Consider the following 13,053-nt stretch of genomic DNA (forward strand, 5'->3'; position numbering starts at 1 on the left):
ATGAATACATAATTTCTCTGATAAACTTTAAGATTTTGCCCAAGGAAAAAATTCACCCTATTATGAATGTAACGGAGTTCCTATAAATATGATACATGACCTACTAACTTGCATACTGAATTAGATGCTGAAACATTGCTGAATCACAAACACCTGCTCCTGAATTTCTGTAAATACATTAGGTATGAAATCACACTGAACACCAGTAATGTAAATCATACCAAACTCAAACCAGAAAATACCTTATGGGTGAACAGATACATCACCAAGCAAATTAAAATCTTGATATATTACCACTGTTAAAATTTGCTAAACACAATTACACAGACCCTTACATTTTCAATATCACCTCATATAATTCCTGATGTTTTATTCAGTTCCATTTTCTGAGATGACCTTATGACTTGAACAAAGGGGTATAAAGGAATGGTGGTCCAGGAATGTGGTTTGATCAAAGAATATGACCTGGGGCTGCCAATCAGCAGATACTCAGAACCTTATCCTGACTCTGCTAGTTTATCTCCTCATCTGCATAACAATGGTGAGAAAGCCGAGTAAATGAGGCATTATGAATGGTTCCTTAGGGCTCTGCATTCTAGAAAATGTGAAATAGGCTTTTAAAATAATTTAGTTATTGTAAATTAGCGTTATATGGCCTTCTTAAGAAATATTAAAATGCTATATTTCTATGCATTAAACTTTTATTATAAAACTAGAGGCCCAGTGCACTAAAATTCATGCACTCAGTGGGGTCCCTCAGCCTGGACTGCACCCTCTCACAATCCAGGACCCCTTGGGTAGGGTCCCTAGGCCTGACCTGAGATGAGGGCCTATCAGGGCTTTCCTTCCCCAGGCTACAGGCAGCTGGCCCCATGCCCGCAGCTGCCACTGCTTGCCATCTGTGTAGCTCTGCCCCCCCTCCCCTGCCACCAGTGGCCTCCCTCTGCAGGCGACAGGCTGGGGTGCAATGGTTTGGCTGGCCTAGGCCTCCCTCTTTCTTTGCTAGGGGGCAGGGCCAGCCCTGCGAGGGGCCGTCTAACTACCTGATCACCCCTAACCACTGGCCTGCCTACCTGATCTCCCCTAACCACTTGCCTGCCTACCTGATCACCCCATAGCCTCTGGTCTACCTACCTGATCACCCCTAACCCCTCTGCCTGCCTGCCTGATTGCCCCTAACTGCTTGCTTGGGGGTGGGGCCAGCCCAGTGAGGGGCTGTCTGCCTACCTGATCTCCTCTAACCACTTGCCTGCCTACCTGATCACCCCTAACCACTGATCTGCCTACCTGATCACCCCTAACCACTGGTCTGCCTACCTGATCACCCCTAACCACTCTGCCTGCCTGCCTGATTGGCCCTAACTGCTTGCTTGAGGGCGGGGCCAGTACTGACTTTCGGTTGGTCAGCCTCTGGTCATTACTGGTTGTTATGACCCAGGGTTTTTATATATTAGGACTAGAGGCCTGGTGCATGAAATTCGTGTACTGAGGGGATGTCCCTCAGCCCAGCCTGCACCCTCTCCAATCTGGGACCCCGCGGGGGATGTCTGACTACCGGTTTAGGCCCGATCCAGGCTGCTGGCTAGAGGGCTGAACTGCTGACCTCTGGGAGAGAGAGAGAGGCTTGGCTGCTGGCGAGGGAGAAAGAAGCAGGGTCTGATCACCCTGCTTCTCTATTCGGGCCTTGCCAGCAGCCACTGCCACTGCTGATCAGCCCCACCCCCCTCTCTCTCTCTGAGAGGTCAGCAGTTCAGCCTGCTCACCTGCTGCGCACGCAACCTGGTGAACAGTTGGGCCTCCTGGTCATTGCGGATGTGATGGACCCAGGGTTTTTATATATTAGGATGTTTCTGTAAGGGTTTTTTTGGTTGGTTTGTTTATGAGATTACTATTTAATCAGTGGACTTTGAGTAAAGCAGATTTCCCCCCATAATGTGGATGGGTCTCATCCAATGAATTGAAAGCCTGAATGGAACAAAAGATTGACTTCCATTGAAGAGAATGAATTCTGCCAGCAGACAGCCTTCAGACTTGATCTGCAGTTTTGGCTCCTTCCGGGTTCTCCAGACTTTGGCCAACCCTCTGCATATTTTAGTATTGCCAGTCTCCATAATCACATGAGCCAATTCTTTTTTTTTTTAATATATTTTTTATTGATTTCAGAGAGGAAGGGAGAGGGAAAGAGAGATAGAAACATCAATGATGAGAGAGAATCATTGATTGGCTGTTTCCTGTATGCCCCACACTGAGAATCAAGCCGGCAACCTGGGCATTTGTTCTTGACCAGAATCGAACCTGGGACCCTTCAGTCGGCAGGCTGACACTCTATCCACTGAGCCAAACTAGCTAGGGCACATGGGCCAATTCTTTAAAATCTATATCTGTTGTAGGTGACAGGAATGGCACCAGCTGTCTGACCCATGGGGTCAGATCAAACCTAGGTTTATCAACCTTAGTACTTGAGTTCTGACTAAAAAAAGAATTCAGAGCCAAGACTCAAACTCGCTAGAGAAAATTTATTTGGGCAAGCAAAGAGAAATTTCAAGCAGGAGGCTCAAAGAGCTGTCCAGGGGAGTGGGCTAGGGCTCCTTTTAAACCCTTGGAGGGCAGTTAACTGCTTTCTTCTTCAAACTGACCTATCAGGTCCTGTCCTGTCATCTTCTGTCCTTGCATGGAAGTTTGATGGGGCTTTCCTCCTCTAAGGGCGGGAATCTATCATATGACTAACCACATGCCAGGGGAGAAAAGATCAGAAGAATCTGACCTGCTTGACCAAAGGCATTCTAGGGTGGAGCGGAGGTCTTAGGGGTAAGGTCTCAAATATCTCCAATATCTGCTCTACCAGTTCTTTCTCATTGTTAGGTGCCTGGAATGTTCCACCCTGGTGACCTGGTGAATTCTATAACTGGCCCATTGTCCTAGCTCTATTATCTATCTATCTATCTATCTATCTATCTATCTATCTATCTATCTATCTATCTATCTATCTCTACACACACACACACACTATTGGTACTGTTTCTCTGGAGGGAATACACCCAGGGTTCAAACTCCAAATTGGCCATATACTTGTTTTCTGATGTTGACTGAGTTACTTATATTTGCTGAGCCTACTTCCCCTCCTTTGTAAACTGGGGAAAGCAATGTGCCTGCATCCTAGGAGTGCTGCAAAGATTAAATGTGATAATGCACTCAGTATTTAATAGAGTTCACAATGGGGGATGGCAATCTTTCTCTGCAGAGACAAATAGTATTTATTTTAGGTGATGTAGGCCAAGTTGCAGTGTCCTCAACTCTTGAACAGCTGTTCTCATGAGAAGGCTTATGATCTTTTTAACATTTAAAAATTCAAAAATCATTCTTTTTTTTTTTTTTTCAAAAATCATTCTTAATTCCTAAGTCATACAAAAACAGACAACAGGTTGGATCTGGCCCACAGCCCATAGTTTGCTAGCCATTGTTTATAACATATATTAAACATATAATAAAGATTAACTTTCACTTAAAAATTATAAAATAAATAGTATATGTCTCCTGGTCCCAGAATGTCATCTCTACAGTGTTTCCCCCTCAAAGACATATTTTCTCCATTTCTTAAAGGGGATCTTGTAACCCTACATTCTTTTTTGTTATGTCCTTCTCAAGATCTGCTATGAGGAAAGAAGCTGACATCTTTTATGATTTGTCCATTATTTTTCCTTTGGGGAGTTCTGTCATGTTTTGTCCGGATTCTGTGCAGAAGTAACGTAGAGGCATGTGGCCTGCCTCTGGTCACTCTGAAAGGCGGGAGACACTCGTCCCCCCTTTATGTAGACAAAATTCAATGACAAAATTCTTTACCTGACAAAAGATAGTTATCATGTGCCATGCTACCTGGGACCCCAGGTTATTTGGGAGCCCAGGTATATGAAGCCCTTGAAGTTGGGAAAATTTTGATGAGAAAAGCTCACCTCATTCCCCCAGAGAGTTTACAGAGTTTCACTAAGCCTTCCTAATATAGCTTCAAAGCCAATGTTTAATTACTCATAAGCTTTTACAATGTCTAGTAGCAGGCTATTTGGACACAGGTTGATACCTAAATGAAGTTTCCATTCCCCTCATCCCAATGTGTTGTGCTCACTAATATTTGATTTCTCCTGACTACATAGCTTTTTGCCAACTGTTTATTATGGAAATTTTCAAATATACAAAAATTTCAGAGAATGGTATAATGAATATTAATGCATCCTCCACCTAAGTCATTAACATTTGGCCCTGTTTGCTTTATCTAGAAGGCATATTTTCTCAATGAAGGGCAGTCTGAAGCATCCTAACATACACCATCATCAAACTATGCTGGCTGTGTGTCCAAAGGAGAGGCCTATAGCCCTAACAGGTTTGACTCAGTGGATAGAGCATTGGTGCAAGGACGAAGGGTCCCTGTTTCAATTTTGTTCAAGGGCATGTACCTTGGTTGCAGGCTCAGTCCCCAAGTAGGGGACGTGCAGGAGCAGCTGATCAATGTTTCTCTCTATCCCTTTTCCTTCCTTTCTATAAAATCAAATATATATATATATATGGAGAGGGCTGCCAATCAGAACACATTGTATGAAAAATCTTGATGAAAGAAAGGGCAATTCTGCAAAGACCAAGTCAGCTGTCTTCAGCTCCACAATGAGTGTAGAGGACTATATATGATCACTAATGTTCCCAAAAGCTAAAGAAATTATATAGTTGTCAGAACAATTTGTAGATTTTTTGTTTTAATGAATATAGTAGGATAAAAAGAAATTCTACACCATCCCTGGAGTCAGGGGGCAATCTGCTTATTAGCAAGAAGAACTATTTGTCAGTTAATGGAGGAATATTTGAACTGAACTCAGAGCAGAGAGGAAGTGAATTTTTCTTAGCATAAGTCAATACAATTAGGTTGCAAAGGTTACATTTATGTCACCAGAGAGATAGGAATTGCTCAGTAGACCAGTTAGAAGTTTTTGGAAGAAATTCAGTTATGGAGACAAGAACTAAACTAGTGCTTTTTTCTTGATACAATGGGAGTAAAAATCAGCTGCAATCCAGAGTGAAAGTCCAGATCACTTTCACACACAAACACACTGCCACCACCACCAGTACCACCATCATGATTAACACCAGGGCTCCTCTTCCTTCCTCCCCAGGAGGTTAGCATACATAGACACCAGGACAGATATTATCCACTGCTATGCAGCAGAATTTAAAAGCAGAAAAATTTAATGCCTACGGGGTATTTTGTCATATTTTTTCAAGTGTTGTCATATGTACCTTGCAAGAGGAAAAAAAAAGAGAATGCTAGAAATTAATCCTGGAACATTTCTATAGAAAAAAAAAGAATGTTTACTCTAAGGATCTGAGGGATAGACCAGGACTCTGGAGGAGGTAAGTCTTCCTATGGGGAGAAAGATCTAGAAAGTGAGAGAATAAGGGGGGTCAGAAAAAGCTGGAGCCCTGCATGAAACACCCTTCAGAGGCCCCTTGTGTACAACCTCTGCCCTACTGTGGTACAAGGAAATAAAGTGGACAGTGTTAGGATGTACTACCTCTGGCCTCTCCTGTTTGGACACGTTTTCTGAAATATAAGTTTTTTCCCCATAATTTGAAGCACACGGTCTGCACCTGCATAAGCAAGATAAGATACACTCCCCAACTGACTAGGGCACTCCCCTCTGCCTGACCAAGTTGTACACCCACCAGATATCCTGCTATCTTCCAAGAATGTCCTGTTGTTCAGGCAGCTACCCCAGTTGGTTGATGCAACCCTGACCCAGTCCCTATATAAGAGAATATACACACTCTCTTGGTGCTGCCTCTGATATACTGGTCTCGGCCCACTGTGAGAGAATGTAATAAAATATCTTAAACTCTCAAAGTGTCTTTTCGCTTGGCTCCTATCAGCACAGACCTAACAGTCAGTTGAAGCACAAAGGTGATTCCCTCCTTCCTAGTCATTTGTCTAAATGCTGAATAATAACCTTTGAACCTCTCATATCAGTCCAGGAGATGAAAGGTGAGATAATACCCAAGTATCTACCTGGTCTTCCCTCATAGGGCTGATCTGAAAATACTAGTGTAACTGGTAAGTGAATTCTCAGGCTTTCCTTGGCCCCCAGGGTAGCTAAAGACACTCCCTGTCCACTAAGGACTTTAATTTTACTGCATGAACTACAACATACCTCTGATCATATATATATATATATATATATATGTGTGTATGTATATATATATGTGTATGTATGTATATATATGTAAATATATATATACCAGAGACTTGGTGCATGAAATTGTACACGGGGGGGGGGGGGGAGGGGGCAGTGTCCCTCAGCCCAGCCTGCACCCTCTTCAATCTGGGACCCCTCAGGGGATGTCTGACTGCCAGTTTAGGCCTGATGGATCAGGCCTAAACTGGCAGTCAGACATCCCTCTCACAATCTGGGACTGCTGGCTCCTAACAACTCACCTGCCTGCCTACCTGATTGCCCCTAACCACTTCTGCCTGCCAGCCTGATCACCCCCTAACTGCTCCCCTGCTAGCCTGATTGACACCTAACTGCTACCCTGCTGGCCCGATTTTCTCCAACTGCCCTCCCCTGTTGGCCATCTTGTGATGATGTGCGAGCGGCCATCTTGTAGCGGCCATCTTGTGACAACATGGGGGCACCCATCTTATGATGACATGGGGTGCCCATCTTGTGACGACGTGGGGTGCCCATCTTGTGGTGGCCATATTGTGATGATGTGGGGGTGGCCATCTTGTGACAACATGGGGCGGCCATCTTGTGATGATGTGGGGGTGCCCATCTTGTGGTGGCCATATTGTGATGATGTGGGGCGGCCATCTTGTGATGATGTGGGGGTGGCCATCTTGTGGTGGCCATATTGTGATGACGTGGGAGCGGCCATCTTGTGACGATGTGGGGGCAACCATCTTGTGGCGGCCATCTTGTGACAACATTGGGGCGGCCATTGTGACACGAGGGTGTGAGGGTCAATTTGCATATTACCTCTTTATTATATAGGATTATATAGGATATATACAGATATATACCCATCATTAACTTTTTTTCTTGCTAATTCTCTTACAGCAGTTATTCAAAGACTTCTAACACTTCAAGCAGCCTCCCAGGATTCAGGGAGTTTTAACCCCTGCCTAGATTTGGCAGATCTCTTGATTCACACTACTTAATTCCCTCATTTACTCAGTCAGTCAACCAGTGTATATTCAGCACCCACTATGTGCTAGGCACTTTATCTGATGCTACAGTTATAATGAAAAACAAGCTGCTGCCCCAAGAAACTTGCAATCGCTTAAACAGTTGGATAGAAAACAGAAGATAATCTGTCAATTTAGTTACTCCTGAGGAGCATCAACCCACACAATTCAATTCAATAAGTCAGGGGGATATGGTAATTACACAGAAGTGTGTGGGGGTTTTTCCCTAAGGCAATTACCATGTAGTCTGTACTAACTTGGTATCAGGAAGTATGGGCTACTTATCATAGGTGTGTGGTGGTCTCCATAGTGGGTGTGTCTTTAGGCTTTTTCCAAAATCACTTTTTGTTTTCCCCTGTTCTTATTGCTTCTTTTCTCCAACTTTAACCAAAGGGCATTTCCTGTATCATTTTAGCCTGTTTGAAATCACTTCTAGAAAAAAAGCAGAGTATCAATCCAGACACTGCTAAACTTGCACAAATATTTAATTCCAGAAGACCTTGCACAACTTGAATTTTTCTTAAGTCAAAAAAAAAGGGACTTCCTTTCTTTAATATTTTAATTTTCTATTTTAATCAGCCTTTTTATGCCAAGGAATGGTCCCTGTACTCTGACTGCACTTATTCCTTTCTCTGTCATGATTAAAATGAGAAAATAAGGGGGTGGGGGAAACAATAACCTGGAAGACACTGTAGTAACTACAGTTAATTCAGGGAGAATCTACACTGAAACTGAAGCAACAGAAGACTTAAAGAAAAAAACAAAGAAGTTGCTGCCAACTTCATGCTTTCACTTTGAGATATTCCTCAGTATCTTGTGTTTCCAATCATAAACCAATATTTTCTTCATCTCTAAAATGGCAAATGTCCTTTATAGTAACCCAGGGAGGTTGTGTCAGGAACTCGCAGACCCTTGCCATATATGACCTCATTTTACATTCCCATGGCCTGGGCTCACCCGAGGATTACCCTAAATGCCTTTGGTAGACTACTTGCAACTCCAGGGACAAGAAATGTGCCTCTACATTTTTAGCCTTCCAAATCTAGGATAACACCTGGCATGCAATCTATGCTTAATAAATGCTCAGGACTAAGAGACTCTATGGGCTCCAGATGACAGCTCATTCTATCAGAAGTCTCCTAAGTTTATTAAGAGAACCTCTATTTTTCTTGGTATCTTTGCAACTGCTGTTTTGACCTTCCATAACTACAACCAAGTCAGGAAAATATGAGAGCATAAGAAATTTTTGTGTAATGTTTTATGGTTCATAGATGGGTTTAATTCCTAGGAAATGCTTTGCTGACCAAGTAATAGTTGTCCAAGATCATATTTACTTAGACTTTCATTAAAAGATTCTAACTTCTCTGAGCAACTTCAATAAATATTGCAAAAATGATGAAGTTATAATAAATTGATTCCAGACTCACCTTTTCTGTAGAAGTTATTAATACAAGGATAAGCTCGAATGGGTAAGAATGGGAAATGGGTAGGGTAGAAAAGAAAGGTTTCCCACTTCAATAAGATTTTGTATTATCCATGTAAATTATGAAAATGCTTATCCTTTATTTGATCAAAGCATTATTTCCTATGTAAATCCTCAAAGATGTAACTTTTTGTTAAAAAATGTTATTTGATTCAGTGTGACCCCCACCTGTAGAGATTTAAGGTTATGTATAGATTACTCAGGACTCAGAGGCTTCAAAAACATTTTAGAAGCTAAAAAGTTGATAATATAATTTTTAAATGCTGATTAGAATTTGAACAACTTAATGATCCCAAATAAAACTGCATTAATATTGAAAAGTTCTGATGGAGCTAAGAGTATGCAGCAAAGACTTAACTAAGAAAAAGGTTGAATAAAGAGCAAACTGAATCCTTTCGCAGCTGAGATGGCTCATCATCCAGCAAAAGGGAAGTCCAGGCTCCTGACCTGATTCCATAGGACTGGAGAGAGAGAGAGGAAGAGAGAGCTATTATGGAAAAGACCAGAATAAAGACCCATGTCTGGTGGGGCCTAATATTAGGCTTTAAATACTCAGTGCAAGCCAGCCTTCCTGTGTCCTCAGAGTTTGATGCATAGGGTTTACTAAAATTGGACTAGCCTTAGCCTATATTCTGGACCTCATGGAGACTTGCAGTGTCATTATAATCAAATCAAGGGAACTAAGAACTCTTTGCTCAGTCTAAGCTTCACTTTCAGGTCTGCCAAAACTTCTGGGCCGCCCAGACAGTGTGGCTCAGCCGTTGAGGGTCGACCCAGGAACCAAGAGGTCTCTGATTTGATTCCTGGTCAGAGCACCTGTTAGAGTTTTGGCCTCCATCCCCAGTGGGGGATGTGCAGGAGGGAGCTGATCAAAGATTCTCTCTCATCATTGATGGTTCTATCTCTCCTCCTTTCTCTCTGGAAATCAATAAAAAATATATATTTAAAAACACACAAAAAAAGTTCTGGGCCATTCTATTCAGACCTAACTGAATATCCTAAAGGTTTGGGGAGAGAAGAGGGTAAAATCAGTGTTTCTGATAAAAAAAAAATGTTACCATCCCTCCTCTCCCTTCTCAGAAACACAGAGGTAGTTGATTGTATCTCCCTTCTTAACTGACTGCTTACATTACCAACCAAAATGTGGAGTTGATCAAGGTTTGACCCATATAGGACCTTCCTAGGATGGGCAGCAATGAACAGTCTGCTATCTTGCCCCCAAGGCACAGGTACAAACATAGTCACCAGGCAACACAGCAGGAAAAGAAAGTCTGCTGACCCTGAAATGGAAAATTAGGCAAGCCATCTTTTTTTGAAAAGCCCTCCTTTTTGCACAAGCCCACTTCTTCCCTGTCTTATAAAAGCAGGCAAGCAGAGCCGGCCCCCAAGTCAGTTCACAGCACCTTAGCTTTCCTCTGTGCTGCCTCCCTTTTGCTTGAGCATATGCTTAATAAAATCTATCTGGAAATTTCTCTGGGGTTTCCTCTCAATTTCTATCTTGGGGAACCCAAGAACCCTAATGCCCATAACATTGAGAAGCTAATATTCTAATGACAAAGAAAGATATTAAAAAATAATTATAAATATGGAAAGCGGGTCAAAAGTTGGACATAATATTAAAGGCATAAATTACAAGGGAACCAACCCTTTCTGGGGTCCAGGGGAGGACATAATGTTTAAACTGAAAAGTGAGCAGAGGATTATCAGTGAACTGTGGGGGAGAGTGTTCTAGGCTAAGGAAACAGTACACACGGACCCCCAAAAGCAAGAATAAGTAGGGTGGACTCAGGTGCTGAAAGAAGTGGTAACTAGAATGTGAGAACAAAACAGAGGTTAAGAGTTAGGCGGTACCCAATACTGAAGCTGGCAAGCCATGATAAATTATTTCAGATTTATCCTAAGTGCCTCAAAAGCTGCCAATTTGGAAAGGAGGCTTATTGACTCCTATTATCATTTCCAGAGGAAAGATAATTACTACTGATGTTACTCTGTATTTCAACACATGTTTTAGATATAATTTGATTTAAAATTTTGCAAGAGTCACATATTTGAGAAAAATAATAACAAAGGAACTTGGTCTTCTAGAAATCACATTCCAGTGTAAGTGTTCCCACTGGTTGTTTTTCCTCTTTAAAGCCCAGGATCTGTAATATTAGCCTTCATTAGGAAACTATGGTAATGAGTGAAAACTGGCATGCTAATAGAATCAGGTGTATTTCAGTTATTGTGATGGTGAAATAGGACTGGAGTATCAAGGATCTTTATTGCTCAGCTTCCTTCATGCTTCAGAGGCAAATCAGGAAGTGAAGAGAGAACAACTCCTCCTTCAGGGTCCTCATTAAGTCGGGTGCAAAGTGAGGTGTTTTAAGTCCTAACCCCCAGAGCTATGGTTAGAAAGCACTGGAGCCTGTCACTTGGAAATCCCGGCTTTCACCAGCTGTATTTATTATGCTTTTGTTATTTGTTCTTCTAGTTCCCCTCCCACGGGAAAAGATTCCCAACACACAAATAGCTCCCCATCCTGCTCACAGAGGGATCCCTTTCACTGGGGACAAACATGCTTTACTTCATAGACAAAGCTTAAAAGACAACTCCGGGAGGTCCCAGCTCAGACCTCCCAAGGGGCTTTTTTATAAGCATTCCCAGGTGCCTCTAAATCCACCCTAATATAATCCTTCCCTTGAGCAGAAAGGGATTGAAGACAGGGAAGGAGAAATTCAAGGGTCTTGAGGATGCAGTGGAAGAAGACAGAAATGTCTGTGTGAAGCTTGGCTGAGGAAGGAATCCTACCTCCCTAGGGGGCAGCCCTTTTTGCAGACCACCAGTTTGGTTATTTCTAAGACTATCCTCCAAAAGAACAAGAAATACAAGAGAGGAGGCTTTCACCATAATAGTTTTTTTGACAAAATTTATGCCAAAACTATTATGGTCATTGAAGGGAGAACAAAGGCATAAAATAACGTCTTGCTAGGAAATCAAAGCAAGAGGGGGGAAAAAGACATCACTATAATTAGGTATTTGGCTTCACTCTATTTTAAACTGAGGTTTCCAATATGGTTTTGTTCTCTCCTTGAAAGGGCTAATTATACTGGTGTTCAAAAAAACACCTGATTGTTACCGTGGTTTTATTAGAATGTTCTTCCTCAGAAAGCTGGTATGGATTAAAAGCAAGACCAATTTCATTCAAAAAATACTTGATTGTTTTATTTTCAGACTCATAAAGTGGGAGCATTCATATTTATAGATCCCTGTGTACACATAGAGATGTGCACAGAAGCAGCCAATGTCTGCCGTTGGCTTCACTTCCAAGGAAACTGGAAGAATTACTCATGCACAAATAAGAACAAATAGCTGTCTTCAAAATCATATAGGACAAACAGGAAAATACAGAGATTCCAAGTGGCATCAATGTGCAAAGGCATGTATTTGTTTAGTTGTTTATTAGATTTATGAAACTGTGCTTTTTTTGTGTGAGACAGACTCTGCAGGGAGCCAGGGCAAAATAATGTTTAATTTAAATAGATTGCAAACAACATTGGCTGCCATATATTAGCATCAGCAACTCACCATAATAAAAAGAAGGTTTTTCTCACTGGGATTTTGCAATCAGGGCAGGCAGAGAAAATTCTACAAATGAGGACCTTCCACGGGGAAAGTTCTGCTTCTCTTTCCCTGAAGACTGAATTTCCAAACTGTAGCTAGAGTGCTTCAAGTCATGCTAATTGTGATGGCGGCTCCTGGGGAGAAGTACAATTTCCAAGACTGAGGTTGAGTTATTTAGGGACTTGGAGATCAGTGTCTTAGAATTGCACTAGGAATGAAAAGGGCAGCCTGAGCACACTGGGGCCTCAAATCCCCATAGCTCACTCCACTCTACTTAGCAGTCACAGGGGGACATGCATTATTCCCAGAGGATCTCAAAGGTACAACACTTAGACTCAAATTACAGCTAAATACTGACAGACTTAGGGAAAATTGCTGACAATATAAAATCACCTAAAATGTTATATAGCACACCTTCCCAGTCCATTTTGCAGCTTAGGTGATTTTTTAGAAAAGTGTCCTCCAGATAATCTCCATTTTGGGTTAAAAGAAAAAAAAAAATCAAGAAATCAGTAGCCATGTTGGCAAGAAAGACATGGCAGCCACTGAGGGGAGAAAAGGAGGGGTTAACTTAAATTTAACCACCAGTGAACTGTTTGATAATATAAACTGAAATGGCCCAGCTCTTCTAAGTTATAGGACTGATTACTTTGAGGTATTCAGTTCTTTGGGGATTAAGTCAATTTTTAGAAATAACATTTATTGTTTTTGCCTTCCCAAGAATCATTCTTCTTAGTTTTCC

Source organism: Eptesicus fuscus, chromosome 4 (assembly GCF_027574615.1).
Source record: "Eptesicus fuscus isolate TK198812 chromosome 4, DD_ASM_mEF_20220401, whole genome shotgun sequence".
Classification (NCBI taxonomy): domain Eukaryota; kingdom Metazoa; phylum Chordata; class Mammalia; order Chiroptera; family Vespertilionidae; genus Eptesicus; species Eptesicus fuscus.